Source organism: Anastrepha ludens, chromosome 2, assembly GCF_028408465.1.
Source record: "Anastrepha ludens isolate Willacy chromosome 2, idAnaLude1.1, whole genome shotgun sequence".
In the NCBI taxonomy this organism is placed as follows: Eukaryota; Metazoa; Arthropoda; class Insecta; order Diptera; family Tephritidae; genus Anastrepha; species Anastrepha ludens.
The window spans coordinates 65211898-65218806 of NC_071498.1; the positions used below are offsets into that span (position 1 = coordinate 65211898).

Genomic DNA, 6909 nt, shown 5'->3' on the forward strand with positions numbered 1-6909 from the left:
CTGTAACCAAATGAAAAGTTATGAAATTTAATTGCTTTAGACTTAGCTGAAAAGAACAAAAACCAAGTAGACTTATTATGGCTCATCAGATATGTTTTTTCAGACTTTCGAAGTAATTTATTCCCAATCTTTTTCAACTTAGTATATGTCATCGCATTTGTGATTGACATCGTTTATGGACTTGTATTGTGAAAACTAGATATTTATTACTTATTTATCTCAAATTGAAAGACAAGCACGGTTGAATTACTTTAAATGGAAATGTGACTTTGTATATGAATTGTGCAATCTTTATTTATTTTTCGAATGCAACAGGTGAAGGGGGTGAACTTTAAAGTAATCCTGCTGAGAAACTGTTGCTAATCTCAATTTCCTAAACAGCGACTAAGGTTTATACGCTTCTTTGGAGACTTAAAATAGGATCCCCAAAGAGTCATTTCAGCTTATTTAATAGCCCGAAGTCATACAGGGTTAAACTGAGGTAAGACGGTGAGGGAGAACGGTGAGTCGCACATGAATAGATAATACAATGAAACGGCAAATTATCGTAGTACAAAAATAAATGTAGAATAAAACCAAAACCAATCTATTAAAGGTTGTATCGGTAAATGAACTGATTTTTTTTTTTTTTTGTTTTATTTCGCCGTGTCCATGTAGCTGCCAGCCCAGAATGAAATGAATTCAATCTTTGTTTTCTACTTTGCTTTAACAAACAAACCTATTAATGATGCGCGGTGAATAAAACTGTTCAAAGTGCCTGGATTTGTGAACGACCTGTGGGAGTTTTTGTTTTTTTGATTTTCGTTCAAAAACAAATATCAATAAAGCTGAGAAGTTTAAATTAAAAATTCAGCTTTCGTTTTGAAAAAAATATATAACTAAACATATATATATGTACATGCGATTATTTTATTAATATTATATATTTTATGTATAAACGCAGAGTAATTTGGTTTTCTTGTACAAGAAATTAATTAAAACATCCCCGAATAAGTCTGGCATTCCTCTTGTGAGAGTCCACACAGCTGAGAGCTGCAAAAAATCGAGCCGAAAATGAGTTGATATGCTGTTGTTGTTATGAGTATTTCAACGCCGGCGTTGACAGCGCTGTTGACGTCGACAAGAGCGATAGCACCAGCCGACGACAGCCTCATTGCTTCATTGCCTTATTGTCTCAGCTGACTGTGGCCAGAAGTTAGTATCAAATCGTCTTTAGAAGCGTACGGTACATAATATAGAAATTTTAATCGTGAAGTGTAGACCAACGCCTATAGACCAAGTGAACCAAGAGTAAGTTGTTGGTTAGCTGTGGTTGAATTTAGGTATTTGAATGGAATGGCATGTCGAGGAATACTTTGGGAAGGTGATGGAGAGGGTGTTTTGTATGTGTGTACGAATAATAATAAGAAAATTTAAATTATTCGTGTAACTTCGAGACGGTCGAGTGGGCGCTCGCGTATATTTGTGCATGCACGTGGGGTTACATTTGAAGTGACTAGAAGTTTGGCTGGGGGTGCTGCTCTTGCCTGCGCCGATGGGGTGGTAGAGTGAGTTGTGGTTAGTTGTGTTTAACAAGAATTCGCATGTGGGTGGTGTGAAGGTCTGATGGTAAGTCATACTTAGGCGCAGCACGCGTGGCTAGTCGTATGGTTACACAAAACAACAATTTCTCGGACATGTGATCCCTGTTGGCCAAGAAGGAGCTATAAAGTGAAGTGATGAAGTAGAGGGAGTCAATGCACGCACTCTAACTATACGCACACAGTGTTTTTAAAGCTCTACCCATAGCAATTAGGTTACATTGAGCGAAATCGAAAACGTTAAAAAACCGGATGGGTGCTATAAAAAATATCCTATTGCAAAAAGTGATACGAATTGAAGTGGTGTACGTGCATAAATAAAAATAATAAATAGTGTAAAATACGAAAAATAACAAATCAATATAAAAGCAAGTGAGTGAACTCGGCGCAGTGAGTGTGGGGACGATTTCGAAATCAATTTTCAATGAATTTCGCTTTGCAGCAATAACAATGTTGCCAACCAGTGCACTCACTGGAAATTGATGATGAAAGCACAAACAATCGCAATAAAGGAATAACAAAAACAAAAAACGACAACAGAATAACGGGCATCAAAAACAAATAAGACGAGTAGAAAAATCGGCGACCAACAACCAATGGGCTCCATGGCCTTCAGTAAACTAGTCACCTTCCTGCAGACAGCTTACAAGATTTGGCTATTCAGCGAAATTGTAGAAGGTAAGAAATTAAACGAAGGAAAGGGAAAGTCATGGAGCTTGAGTGGAGTGCACACTGGCACAGTGGCTGGTGTTTGTGAGCGGCGGGTTTGCGCGGTGAAAACCTGAAGTGCCTATGGAAATATCCATTTGTCTGAATGTGTATGTGCAGCTTTAGCATACAAATGATGGTTGACGCTGGCGGCGGTCTCGCGTATGCAAATCGCACGCGAAGGCGTCGCACATTAGCAACAACTAATAGGAAGACAACAAAAAGCACAACCAGCCATCCCGGCATAAAGAAGGCCTCAGCGTCGTCAGCGCTGTCGGTCGGTACTGGTATCAAACGCCGAAAACGATTTTAAACCGACATTGTTTAAAAGGTACTGCATACCTACTCGTTGTTATCGCGTGTACTCGTGTTAGTAATTGGAAAAAGCTCAGTGAATTCGGTGATTCGTTTCTTATAAAAGTTTCTTCCTTGCGGGTGTGCGTTTTTTTGGTTCCAATTTGCTTCAACGGGGCAAATAGTGCATAGAGCCGCAAAACATGGCGGGAGATTTTTCATTTTCTTATTATTATTTATTTATTTTTTTTATTACTTCGATTGGTGAGGCGTTGAATATTTTACCGCTGGTGGCCGAGCCTCTGTATTGAAGTGGGGTGGGAAAATCTTAGACTTTAGCTGGGTATGCGCTTAGGAGTGCCATTTGTTTGCTCAGGCAAGGTGTGGCGGCGTGTACAGATGACTTTCTTGAAAGATGCGGTAATACAAAACGTTGTTGCCGGCAAGCGGCAATCAAGCATGGTGAAGTTAAACAGTCACGGTTTTCAAAATGTATGTACACAAAAAGTAATCAAAATCAGAAAGTGCAAAATTTATTTTGGTGTTATTTTTTAATATTAAAAAACAAAAAGTAATAATTTGAAATGTGTTTTGGCTTCTTGCAAACATATCAGTGTCATGTAGCCGCATTTGTGCGCTAGTGAAAATGGAATAAAACTATTATCGCTTCGATTTAAAATGCAATCAAGTAAAAGGGGAAAATGTTACGCAGTGCTTAAACAATAAAACGCGGGATATACAACATAATCCGGAAGCTTTTGTTTTTCTGTTTTTTTTTTTTTTTTTTTTTGTATTCCTTTTTTTCGATGCCGAAATAATCCGGATTGCGTACAAGAAAATATAATTTTTCTAACAAGAAACATACATACATATATGCATGTATGCATGTAAGTAGAGTTTTTTGTTTTTGTTCATTCAATCGCGTCGGCAATGGTATTGTTACAAAACGCGTAAGCGCCGGTAATTTCGCGGTTGCGGCGACTGCACTGGTATCAGCAGTGTGTGTGTTATTGCTGTTTTTTGAGAACGAATGCTGTCGGCAGAGTCACTCGGGGGCCATGAGCAAGTGTCCGCTTTCAAGTGTATGAGTTTATCGTTTTTTAACGGCATAATGCGGTCGCACGAGGCTGCTATTTTATCCATTCACGATGTAGCTTTAAAATACGAAACAAAGAAAAAGGAAATAAAATCAGAAAATCAAGTGATAGAGTTAACTCGTATCGAGTTATTTGTCGATTTACGCTGTGTTTTGTGTTGTGTGTGAGTTGCTGCTGCATAGCCTGTTATGCAGATTTGTCCCAAATGTTTGGTTTTAATTTGCGCAGCGCTTATGCGCGCTACATTTCCATTGTCAGCTTTAGAATTATTTCGATTTCTATTTCCACTTCGTATGTATGTATATTTAGTTGTTTGACTCTGAATTGCTAAGTAAATTCTTAAAATTCTCTTAAATACACCGCCGCTGTCACATCTATTGATATTTTCGTTACACTCGCATTCATCCGTTCAATTTGACAGCGATTGTTTATTTTTCATTCCGTTGACAGTGTGTGGGTGGGTGGGTGTCTCAGCAGCTAACATTGCCGTCACTCTCGCGATTTTGTGCAAGTCATTTAACGTGTATGTAGTGCAAATTGTGATTGATTGAAATTGAACACTTAACCCTGTCAGCGCATTGCAGTTATGCTACGCTGCTGCGCTGCGTGCTGAAGTTTATTGTGCAAGTGAAATATGAATGTTTGCGGTGTCACAAAAGTAATTAGATCTTATTTGACATAGTGAATTTTAATATGACAAAAATGTACAACTCTCTTGTGTGACAAGAATAAAGCCGATGATGCTGCTACTTGCGCAGTTGTTGTTGTAATGAGCCTTACAAAATCATAGCTCGAATAGCTGCGTTCTACATAGGTAGAATGTGTGGCGTTCGGGGTCAACGGCATCACACCACCGACGTCAACTCTTTTAAAAACGAACGACCCTAAAACACCAACACCGACGACTAACAAAACGACTATTCTGGTCGATAGAGTTTTTGTTGGCAGTGCAAGACGACATATTCGTATGTATTATTTTTAGTAACTTTTCTATCTATTCGTTTCCTCCTTCCGAGCTGTTTACATTTACACCCTGCAGATGACCTGCTATGTTGTGTGTTGATGACATTGTTTTTATACATTTACTTGTGTGCTTTGTTGCTTTGGCTTTGATAGCAGCAGCAGCAGCGTTCGCTTGTTATCTCTATAAACTATCTACATACATACTTCCATATATATGTAGATGCTATTCATGTAGCTGGTATGGGTCAAATTTTCTTGTGTAGCTGCGTGTGACTGGCATAGTGTGCGATTATATTATCGTTCGTCGCGCGGGCAAAACGTGTTGTGACGAAGGACATGAACGTGTCGGTTATACTAATAACCTTCGGGTGTAAACAAATTTAGAAGTAGAAGAAAAGCATGCAGCAGCAAACGGTATGCAATGCGCATAGTTTGGCAATCGGCCGAAACATGAAAGGAATTTCTCTCTCGTGTATGTATGTATGTGTTATAGCTCGCAGGTGCCTTGGAGTGGGTAGTTTGTAAGATGGGCATAAAAGTAAAAATGGAAAACCCCCTCCCCTAAATAACTAAGCAATGACTAATCATGTAATAATCTACGCCTTCGACCAGTGTGGCTTGCATACATACACACATATACATACATATGTATGTATGCAGCCTCTTTGCTGTCACTTGCCCGATTTTGATTTTATCGTTTATCCGCCAGTCTGCTTGTACGTCGATTTTTGAACGAGTTAAGCTGTTGCGCGCAAGCACAATGGGCTGTAGTTGATGAATTCGACGTCACAGTTATGAATGAATACACATTTGAGTGTTCACTGAAAAAAGTTGATTGTGTTAGCTACGAACGCCGTCGGCGTGGGGCAAAAAGTAAGTATGTCGTTAACAGTTAAATACTAAAAAAGTGGGGTGGAAAATTATAAAATGTATTTACGTGTATGTGTTGGCGATAACGCCGCCGTTTTTGTAATTTATCACGTGCCGGCGGTGTTTTTTGTACCGGAAACATTGACGCGATGCTAACTAAGAAATTTAAATAAAAATGTGCAAATGTATTGTAAGCGCGTAACGGATTAAAGCTCATATTTTGAGATGTAAATTTGTAACGATTTTGTGCGTACGTAGTTAGATTACGAACATGAATTTGTACCGACGGAAGATGAGCTTTTACAAACACATAGTCATACAAACAAACTCGATGATGAATTTTGAAAAGAATGAAAAGTTTGAGATTTATTCCAGAATTGCAATAAATAAATAGCTTACAAAGTGCAATAATACTAACTTAATACTTTAAGAGCCTGAAGCCGTCGGTTATCGGCGCCTATTTCTAGTATGTATGTGTATATCCATATGTTTATGTAATCGACGAAAATGTAATCATCGAAAGCTATCAACGCTGATAAGGAAATGTGTTTGAAAGGAATTACCAATTCAAAGCGATAATAACGGTTATTGTCGTTGTTGCAATACGAAAGAGACTTGAAATGTATTTGGAGGGAAAAATATCTACCTACAATTTTTTTTACCTACAAAAAAATTGAAAAACAAATAAATAAAAGTGTCGTAATCATTGAACTTTAAACGTCGGAGCGCAACAAAAGTGGGAAAATAATGGCACAGGCATGACAAACACGAACTACATACCTTTCGAGGGTAATAAAGTGTGTACATACTTACAAAAAGTGATAGCAAAATCTTAAGTGGTTCATCGAAACATTCGCACTACTTATCTGATGTGTCGTATGGCCAGTGAGTGCAAAGGAAAAAATATAAGAATAAAATGCACGCCACGGTGGTATGTATGCATGTATGCACACAGTTACAAGGGCTAGATCATAACGTTTGCAACAACGTTTTTTTTTCTCTTTTCTTTTTTTGAGTACCCACAGGATTAGCTAAAATACACACACAACCTTTCATAAGTTGTTCCAGTAACCTCTCAATTTCCTGAAATTTTAACTAAATTGCTGAAATAATTTTAGATGACTTAGAAAAGGTGCGCCCCTTCATTTTGTCTTGTAAGGGATAATTGGCACCGAAACTAATTCTCTACCCATTTGATATTTTTAATGCAGAAAATGGAGAGGAGGCCTAGCACCACCAGCTGTGCTATGTCCATTCGCGGGAAATGTTTTGCACAGAGGAGACAAAAACAAGGAAATTGGTGGCACTTCATTGTTCATGTGAAGACAAATGCTGACATCAGAACCAAGCAAGGGAGTGAATGAAAGGGGCAACCCAAATATGTCTATTGCAGTTGG

General features: G+C 38.3%; 1 protein-coding gene across 7 annotated transcripts in view; it reads left to right on the forward strand.

Annotated features, from left to right (window-relative positions):
- Window positions 1-1200: 1200 nt before the first annotated feature.
- Window positions 1201-6909, forward strand: part of LOC128871657 (uncharacterized) — a 101825-nt gene continuing 96116 nt past the window's right edge. For 2 of the 7 annotated variants that reach the window (XM_054113590.1, XM_054113584.1), the window contains exon 1: window positions 1201-1290. The gene's annotated coding sequence lies outside the window, so the exon portion shown is untranslated. The other 5 variants (XM_054113588.1, XM_054113587.1, XM_054113585.1 and 2 more) reach the window with 5 other exon arrangements.